This window comes from Micromys minutus (assembly GCF_963924665.1).
Source record: "Micromys minutus genome assembly, chromosome: 9".
Lineage (NCBI taxonomy): Eukaryota > Metazoa > Chordata > Mammalia > Rodentia > Muridae > Micromys > Micromys minutus.
In genome coordinates, this window is record NC_137978.1 from 40,574,236 (window position 1) to 40,584,876 (window position 10,641).

Genomic DNA, 10,641 nt, shown 5'->3' on the forward strand with positions numbered 1-10,641 from the left:
ACTCTACTGTCTGCAATAAGTTCTTCCTGGAACTCCCTCCATGTCTGCATGTCCTCCGTGCCATGTGTTGAGCTAGCCTGGGCTCTGCTCTGCTAGCCTGTACCCTGTTCTGCTCAGTCCTCATCAAAAGCCCCGGAAGTGAGTAACACTGTCCCCAAGAACAGCAAGGCTTGCAAACATGGGGCTCAAGTCCAGCCCTTGACACAGGCACACAGACAGTCTGGCGCCCTTGCTAGTAAATTTTCTCCTCTGTAGTTTCTCTAGCTGTTCTTTATCTGTCTTGAAAATAAGCCAAAGCATTGGGCAATAAACGTCTCCCCTCTTTGGACTCTTTGGCCTGAAATAGGCAAGAAAATGTAAGCATTTGACCCTGACATCCAGAGGCGAGCAAAGGTGTCTGCCTGGTCTGCCAGCAAAGAGTGGAGGGGGCTGGGAAGGCAGCTGCAGGCTGGTCACCTTCTAACTTGCTTCCCAGGCAACTGTAAACTCAGATTCTGCACCATGGCCCCCCATGTGTTTCTCTTTCTTTGAAGGGAAGAGGAGGAAAGCAAGTGAGCTTCCTGCTTTCACCCTCAGCCATAATGAGGAGCAGTTCATGCCTTCATGTGACTGTCCCTGCTTGCAACTAATTCACATTTCCCCTTGAAGATCTATGGCCAGCTGTTCTCAAGGAGAAAGCAAGAGACCTCTTCCTTCCTGTTCTCTTTCCCCTTTGCCCTATCCTCCTGACCTTGTCTTTCCACCCCATCCCTCCCCTTCCTCATTCACCTCCTACACACACACACACACACACACACACACACACACACACACACACTCTCTCGAGCACTCGCTCAAGTGCACACATGCACATACACTACACATATACACATATATGCACACATAAACACACACCACACATACATGCATACACACTACACACATTCATGCACACCACATACACTCCACACACACACTAGACACACAGCTTCATCCTTCTTTCAACTCTTGCTTTCTTCCTCTCTTTCCTCCTGCTCCATTTTGTGTGTGTGTGTGTGTGTGTGTGTGTGTGTGTGTGCCGAAGCCAGAGGCAGATAGATATCCAGTCTCGTGTTCTCTCTGCCTTGTTCCCTTGAGGCAGGGTCTCTCATTGGAACTCATGATTTTCCAGCTAGGTTAATTAGCCAGCAATCCTCTTTTCTCCATCCTCACATATGCGCATCCCTTCCCCCACTGCCTAATGCTAGGGTTACAGACCTGCATGGTCACACTACAACTATGCTGGGCATCTGAATGCAGGTCATGCTTACACATCAGGTGTTCTTGTCCACCAAACCATTTCCCCCATTACCAGGGCCCTCAGAATCCCAAAAGGAGTCCTGAGGCTCTCACGCCCCAATTCTTGCTGGCTCCATTTTCTATAAACCAGAGGCAGAGCAGACCTACTTCTCAGGATTGTCATGGGAATCCAGTGCCACTGTGTAGGTGGAAGTCTTGTTTGGGACACAGCACACTAGAATCATACTATCTAATTCCAGTCCCATCTTTCCAAGGCTCATGACACAGTCTTGGAGCTTTCTCAAGAGGGAGGGGTGACCCACAAAGGTCCCCTCATCTCATTAGCATTCTTCAATTTTCTGTAAGTGAGGCTGCCCCTCCAGACACTACCCCACCTCCTTCCAACATGTCCCAGCCTTTCTCCTGGGGTTGGGAGCAACTTCTGAAATGGGCTCCTCCAGTACCAGCCATCAAAGTGCCACCAGCACCATCTGGTCTACCCACATCCTCACCCGGGATTTATTACCTATTCCCTCCATTAGCATAAATAATATGGAGCTTGGTTTTCATGATGGTTTACATAATAAATAAAACAGGTCAATTGCCCACAAAACTAGTCTCTGTGAACAGTAACAGATTTAATTAGATTTATCTTACACAGGGTTTTCTGGAGTGAGGCAGATATCTCTCGTGCCAAGGATAAAACTTTCTCATTCAACTTCTATTTATGGGAAGGCAGCTCCATCCTCCAAGGAGACAAGAGGGAAGAGGAAATAGAGCAAAGGTAGAGAGGGAAATGGAAGACAGCCAGGGAAAGAAGGCACAGGAAAAGGGAGGTGTTACCCTGTATTACCTGTCATGACTCACCTGGTCCCTCCATCTGCTAAGTGCAAACCCTCACCTGAGTGGCCTCAGATATCTGACAAAACCCTGAGGGAGCCACACAGACCTCTCAATTGGCTTCTTACCACCTAAGATCAAGTCTAGGACTCTCTTGACCAAGGGCTCTCCTTCCCTATAGTTCTTCTTAACCAATTCCTTAGGCCTCATAAGCACCATCCCTTCCCATTGCTTATCCCCAAGGAAACCCTCAGCTTCATGTCCATCTGTGCATGGGAAATTACCAACCATTCTTTGTTCTTTCAGCCATCTACTCTTAGGGAGACTTTCGCTAGGGTCCTGAATACCCTTCCTGTCTCAAGCTCCTCGTTTTCAAAGATCTTCTAAGTGGCCTCAGTAGGAGGCCTTGATACTGTGCCCTGCCAACTTCCAGGGTTGGCTCTGTCTTCACATGTGCTCTCCCATGGGGATTGGAAGTTTTTGGACACGAGTCACACTGTGGCCACTGTTGGTCATCTGGCCCTTGGGTTCAATCTCTATCTGGGTGCCCAGCAGCCAGTGGCAGACCATGGCTTCTAAGGCCTGTGTGGCAGATTCATGACTCTGCCTAGAGTAAGCAAGCTCTGGAGTGCCTGCTCCCATAGCTTTCTCCCCAGCCACTGAGAGGTTTATGAGGAGAGGGTTGGAACTGAGGTAGACCAGCACCATCTCTGGGTAGCAGTGAGTACAGTGAGCTTTCAAAGGCCCCCATCACATGTCTTGCTTTGGAAAGCTGACTTTAGGGGCTTCTGTCACTACAGCTCAAAGGATGGTGGCTGATGCCTCTCCTCTGACAAATAAATTTCATGTGCAGAAATATATCCTGAAGAAAATCCCAGAGATGGACATTAATATGGCATCTTAGGGCAGCTCACAACTATCTATAGATCTTTCTTCCCCAGATAGAATAAAGTGATCGTTCCTTGTATCTCATGTCTCCTCCTGTGCTAGCTGTTCTTATGTCAACTTGACACACAACTAGAGTCATCTGAAAGGAGAGAACCCTAATTGAGAGAATGCCTCCATAAGATCTGGCTGTAAGGAATTTCCTAAAGTAGCTATTGATGGGGGAGGGCCCAGCCCATTGTGGGTGGTCCTATCTCTGGGTTGGTCATTTTGGGTTTTATAAGAAAGCAGACTGGGCAAACCATGGTAAGCAGGCCAGTAAACAGCACCCTCCATAGCCTCTTCATCAATTCCTGTCTCTATGTTCCTGCCTTGTTTGGGTTCCTGTCCTGACTTCCTTCAATGATGAAAAGCAATTTGGAAGAGTAAGCTAAATAAGCCCTTTCCTCCCCAACTTGCTTTTTGGTCAAGGAGTTTCATCACAGCTATAGAAACCCTAACTGAGACACCTCCCCCAGTAGCCTCTGTTATCAACAGGATTCTGCTTGTTAGCTGCAAAAGGAGACCACCTATGGCCAGGTAATAGTAATTACAGTAAGCTGGTTGACTCACCATAGTATTCTAGTACAAGAGCCTAGGACACCTCCGAGTGTTTACTCTGAACATATCCACTGATGTCTTCCCAAGTCCCTTCCTTGTGAAGCTATTCACCTCACCTGCTGGAGCTCCTTCTGGTCAGGTAGAGACCACCAAGGGAACCTCTACAAATAGGGGTACTTCACTGCTCCATTCTTTTGGTTAATTCTTCAGACACTTGAGTCCACTCAGACTGTCCCCAAGCTCCCTACACCCTTTCCCAACTTCCAGTCACCCTTCCCTATTTTACCTGTGTTCCCTGGGATAGTGACCAACGTTATTGGAGAGGACAACAAGGGAAGCTCCAAAGAGTACCTGTCAGCCACTGTGAGCAGGGGCCTCACTGATACACAATCCCAGGAAACACATGAATGTGACCTTGAGTAGGTCTCCTGTCTGGCTTCTGCCTGCTCTACAAGGTAGAGGTCATCTCAGTTCAGTCCAGGCTCAACAGAGAGAGGCACAGAGAAGGAAAGGGACCCTCCCTCCTACTGCTCAGACCCTCATTTTTTTCTCCTAGGCTTGGTTACTTTCCATGATAGTTAAGAAGGGAAAACCATAGCCTAGGAGAAATGACTTTGCCAATATCACACACCAGCCAGGCTAGGTCTACAGGCTTGCGGGGAAGGCAAACAAGGCTATACCTGCAGGGAGACATATGATGTGCCAGGTAGTGTGATTCAGGCTCCATGTAAGCTCTTGCCCTGCCCAAACCCTGATGCTGGCATCACCCCGTGGCATCATCCTCCCCAAAGGTGGCCCCAAGGAGACAAACAGGGTGCTCAGCTGTGCTGCATAGACCTGCAGTGGCAGGAAGTTCCTGGTTGCCTAGAGATAATTTCAGGAACAAAGGGAAGATGCCAACGGCACCAGCCAACCCCATCAGCTCCCTTTGGGGTGCTTGTCTCTGCAGACTGGTACAGCCTTTTTAGCCAAGGCTCTGCTGGTCCCTCATGTGTACTCGACCTGTGGGGACCAGAGCTGGGCTGGTAGGAAAGGGCAAGGAAGGCTTGGAGTAAGGGAAAAAATGGGCAGAGTGGCGTCTCCAGAAAGAGTACCCATTCTTACTACCTCTAATACATTCCCAGCCTCTCTGTAGGGCAAGATGAATGTATGGAATATTTCTGTTTGGACTGCTTTAGTCCTATCTCCTCTGCCCCTGTGTTACTGAGCTTAACATCTGCAGACCTGGTGCTCAACATCTGGAGGCCTGGCCTTTTGTTCCTGGAGTAGAGTTTCTTCTCCAGGCTCTCAAAAGACACAGGTTATCTCTTCCACCAGATTCCCCGAGGCTGGGAACTATTCTCCCGGACACCTAGACAAAATCTCCTCATGTTCCTTGGGCTAACTTGAGTGGTCCTCAGAGATGCTAGCTGGCCAGGTAGGGTAGAATGTGAGTGTCCTTGGTGGAAATCAGGTAGAAAACAGGCCACCAGATGGACTGACTGAATAAGTACCCACTTTGATTATCGCTAAACACCTGGTTTGCGTAGAAATTCTTTTCAATCAAAACTGGAAAGGAAGAAAATCTGGTATGGTGTTACACAGCTGTTAACCCCAGTTCTCCAAACATAGGCTGGGATGTAGTGAACTGAAGGCTAACTCTGAGCTACTTAGCAAGAACCTGTCTCAAAAACGTAACAGCAAATCTGGAGATGGGGAAATTCACCGACACACTCCTTAGGTGCCGTGATACAAACAGCGGCCATGTTGCTGCATCCTGAGAAGAGACCACCGTGAAAACAGCCTCCCAAAGGAAGCAGAAGGCGTTGTTTTAGAGTAACCTTCAATTTTGCATTGACTTGTTTTTTTTTTTTTAAATCAACTCATCTTTTCTCTGTCCCCGCCTTTTCTTTCCCAGAATGCTATATGAATTCTGTTAATCTTCACTCCCCTCGGGGAGGTGGGGACTACCCTAGGGGTAGACTTGCTGGGTGCTGTCCCAGATAAATATTTAAATTCATAAAATTCCTCCACACTGTTTGTGAGAGGGGCTGTACCATTTTGGTCTCCGATCAGTACTGTACCAGAGCGCCAGGTTTTCTGCATCTTTGCTAGCACATGATATAGTCAGTTTCACATTTCTTTTATAACCTTGGAGTCCTGGTAGGTTTGTAGCAATCTACTACAGTGATTTTACAAAATGTCTCTTTGAAACAAAAGATAAATGTTGAAGTTAAAACTTGATTTTGAGGGTGGTCACATGGTCACATGAGCTCTGGTCAGTGGTTTTGAGACCTCAGTGACCACATGAGCCTCATCTTTCTTGTTAGTGTTTCTTCTTGCCTGTCAGTGACCTTTGACCTCTGACATTTGACCTCTGACCTCTGTCATGAGACTATAAGGCACTGTCTCAGAAAGAGCTGAGGAGCCACTCTAATTAACATATAAACCCACAGCCTGAAGAAAAAGCACCCCAGGTAATCTTCACACTGTGAGCCTCGGACTCAAACTGACTCTGCTTCTCCTGACAATCTGGACTGTTTGTTACACAGCTTTACTCTGGCAGTGTTAACTAATACACCAGACAGCTCATAACTTTCAAAATTGTATTTTAATGCGTTTAATGGGTAAGGTTATTTTTATACTCAATAAGCGAAATTTAAAATGGAAGAAAGTCAGTGCCAAACGAGAGATTTAGATTAAAAAGACCAGCAATAAAGCAGAGGGCTTACTAGGAAATATTGTAATACTACATCTTCATTTTAAGCCTATAAGGATCAGCAAAATAATATAGTACAGAAATATGAAATTAGTGATGTAGAGGTTAGACCTTAAAAGTTGCCCTAGAGTACAAAATAGGAAGATATTAAAACAACAAAAACAGGTAAAGCACTTGCGAGTGTGAGGACCCAAGTTTGGATCCCCTAAAACCTTCATAAAGCTGAGCACAGTGCTGCATTTCTGGAATCCTGTGCCCCTACCTAAAGAAGGTAGCTGGAGACCCCCAAGCGCTGGCTTACACAGCGGCGTGTCTTGTCTCGTACAAGATGGAACACGGCAAACACTGACAATGGAGTTATGTTTTCACCCCCACATGCAGGCTGCGGCACACTCATGCACAGAAGAACACACATACACATACACACACACACACACACACACACAGAGAGAGAGAGAGAGAGAGAGAGAGAGAGAGATTAAATATACAAAAGAAAAACAACAGAGGCATGGGGAATACGGAAGGCAGATGGCTGAGATCCATCTGCAAATAATTAGTACTTCTGAGGTGCATCCAGAGATCAAAGCAAAGCAACAATCAAAGATATAATAGAAAAAATGTGTCATGCATTTAAAAAAAAAAAAAAAAAAAAAATGGCTCCCAGGGATGGAGAGTTGGCCCCATGTTTAGGAAGCTCGCTGCTGTTGTAGAGAATCTTGAATTCTGTTTCCAGAACCTGTATCCAAAGATGGCTCACCACCACCTGTAGCCCCAGCTCCCCTCCTGGGGATCCAATGCCTTCCTCTACCTGCCTTAGGTACCAACACTCACACATGCACAGTTCCACATAATTTTAAAATTAAAATAAATCTTTAAAGAAGACAGATCCACAGTTTGAAATGAACCACTAAATAGCAGACCAAAAAGAAAAAAAATACTGAAAACTATAGTGTTTAGATTTAAATATATCCCGGCTTTCTCTCCTTTTGGGTGCTGGAGATCAAACCCTGGCCCTCACACATGCCAAGCACAAGTCCCCCACTGAGCTGCATCCTTGCTCCCAAATTAAAAATATTTTTATTATTTGTGTCCCCCCACCCCCCTCTGTGTGTGTGTGTATGTGTGTATGTGTGTGTGTGTGTGTGTATGTGTGTGTGTGTATGCGCATATACCTGAGGAGTTCAGAGAAACCTGTTAGAACTGGAATTACAACAACTGTGAACTCCCTGTTATGGGTTCTAGGAATTGAATTCAGGTCTTCTGCAAGTAGCTACTGAGCCATTCCTCCCACACCACCACCACCCACATTTAAATTTTTAATAGAAAAAAAAGTGGTTGCCTCAAAGAAACTGTCTCATAGAGCAGCCACTGATGGAGGGTCACTGATGACTTGCTGGGTGGCTGTCTGCTCTGAAAGAGAGCGTGCTGTCATAATGATATCGTGACTGTGGCCCCGTCCCCCACTGTGAGGTAGCTTGCTCATTTCCGCGCCAGTTAAATGCTGAAATGATAATATTTTGAATATGTTGAATCTAATCAAATATGTTGATTTCATCTGTTTCCTGTGGGTCCCCCCCTTTTTTTTAGCTGTGGGCACAAGAACATTTTAGATTATGTATGTGGCCCACGTTGTGTGTTTAGCCCAAAAGCAAGGCTCTGAAAGGGGTTTGGCAAACTCGGAGTCAGAGATCAAATCAGCTCACCACCTGCTTCCTAAACAACCCTCCACGGGGCCACGGCCACGCTCCTTCACGGGAACAAATATTGCCCGTAGCCTGGTCACATGTTGCTGGCAGAATGGGCAAGCTGCATTGGAGGCCAACAGTGGGAAAGGCAGGAAATGTGTCACTTCATCGGTCACAGAGTGTGGCAGCCTCTGCCCAGAGCCACAAACACTGGAAGGCAAAGTGAAAGCTGCGAGCTGAGTTTGAGACTAAAATTTCCTATAACATCACAACAGAGTCTTGGTTCTGGAACTTTACAGTTGGGCTAGGGATGGATTGGGGTGGGGATTTACTTCTTTCTCTCCCTTTCTACTTTTCTATTGGTAGAAATGGGCATAAAACCTAAGACCTCGCCACTACCTTATCCCCGTGGGTTAAGCCTTAAATTTATTCTCTAACTAAAGCAGGGCTAGAACCTGTGACAATCCTGCTCCACCTTCCCAAGTGGCTGGGACTACAAAGCCTGTGTCAGGAAATCCTGCTGCCAAGGTCAAAGTCTAACGTTACCAGAAAGCCCCCAGCTCAGTGCAAAATGGCAGACTCCCTTTACCAACAGGGCTTCTCCTTCTCTGACCTTGTCTGGGGAACTTGAAGCCCCCAAACCCCCTACCTGCAGAATGTCACATAGCCTAGATTAGATTCCAGGTGATCAGCTTGCATGGTAGCTGTAGTGTTTCCAGGTGGGCTCTATGGCCGTACACAGATGGGAAAATTCTGTATCTTCACTTTAACCAATTCTAACTGAAGTATGTAGTTTTCCTTGGTTATAAGTGTGGGTGTGGACTTCAGCTAGACCCAGGTTGGCATCAGACCTATTTGAGACCTACAAGACCTGCATCAATCTGAGCGTATGAGACTTAATAAGATCTTTACGCAGTTCACAGATGTGATTAGATCAAGGGGACTGAGATGGAGAGGTGATCCTGGAGGATCGCAGTGACTCAGTGTGATAGCAATGGCCTTCCGGAAGGAGGCAGGACAGTCAGTCTGTAAAGAAGCTATGATGATGGACGGAGTGCCAGCAGGCCCTGGCAGGTGGGAGAAACAAGGAAAGAGGATCCCCTAGAGACTCCTTAAAAATTTCAGGTCCACAAACACCCTGGCATTATCCTCCATTGCTGGTTTTGGCTCCTAAGCCCTCAATCCTAAATTTGTGGTCCTCAGTCACAGCAGTGATATGTCAGGCTACATAAATAAATAAATAAATAAATAAATAGCAATTACACCTTGTCCCCAATCAAATCTCACCTCTGTGATTGCAGGGATCTCAAAACATTGCTTCTGGTCATCCTCAGACTTTTAATTGATAGTAGACAGGCTGCTAGCTATTAATATTATGTATATTAATGAGTGTTGGCCTATAGCACCATATCAGATTTTTAATGGTCTCCTCATTCACCAATTCACTTTGCAGTACCATGTCTTTTTTTAAATTGTAGGGCGTGGGTAGCTGTCAGAGAACACTCTGCAGCATTGGTTCTCTCCTTTCATCTTTACACGGGTTCTGGGAGTGGAGGCCACATTAGGTGTCACTCCTATGTCCGTGACTTTGACAGACTGGGGCTCAGCTTGGTGGCACAAATGCCATAAGAATCCACGATGTGGCGAGGCCCCGGTTTATTTGATTGCTCTTCTACAGAAAGCTAATAAAGAATTTTACAGCTATTTTATCACCCCAGGATAAAACTAACATCTTTGCATGGGCATCTTTCAGACCCCTGAAAGGTGTTCTTGGAGGATAAATGCCAAGCTGGGTCAGAGGGCATGTGTATTATTTATTTTCATGGATTCTGCCCCAAAGCCTTTGGTAACACCCGTGCTGTTCGAGCATGCCCCATCTCTTTATGATATTCCCTGAACAAACAAGGGAAAATTATCTCACTGTCAGCTAACTCCTTACAGCCTTGGTTGTTAGGTTTTAAATGTATTTCCTGAGGCTGGAGAGATGGCTCAGCAGCTAAGAATTTGCACAGCTCTTGTAGAAGACCTGAATTTGAGTCTCAGCACCCAGGTCAAGTGACTCACAGCTATGTGTAATTTGCCTGGCCCCAGAGAGGTTGGCCTCTACAGATACCTGCACTCATGTGTACAATATCACACACACACAAACACACACACACACACACACACACACAAACATATGCACACACATACAAGTCATCAAAAATTAAAGTTAATTAATCAATTAATTAATTTTAAAATGTATTACCTCTCCTTTTTTTTTCAATTTTTAATGACAGAAACAAAAACACACCTAAAATAGAATCTTCTGGAAGAACTATTTGCTCTTGCCATTCTTGTTCTGCCCCCTCAAACTTGACCTCAGCCTGTCTGGCCTTGCATTTAGGAGCTGGGCCTCTAATGATGTTCTCACTGACAAAAGTTCTTTCCAAGGATATAGCCAGAGAGGACCTTCCGGGCATAAGGTAATTGTAGGTAGATAAAGTTTCATGAAAGATTTGACCTTTGACCTCTTGACATTTTTCCTCTTATCCCTGGTGGCTGTCACTTTGTGGAGATAGTGGTCAATTCCAGCCACCAGAGCATAGGTATAGAGACTGTCCGAGGTACTGTTGTCATGTTCTTCACGATGACAGCTTTGCCTTGGGAGCAGCATCCATCCAGGACCAGAACCAA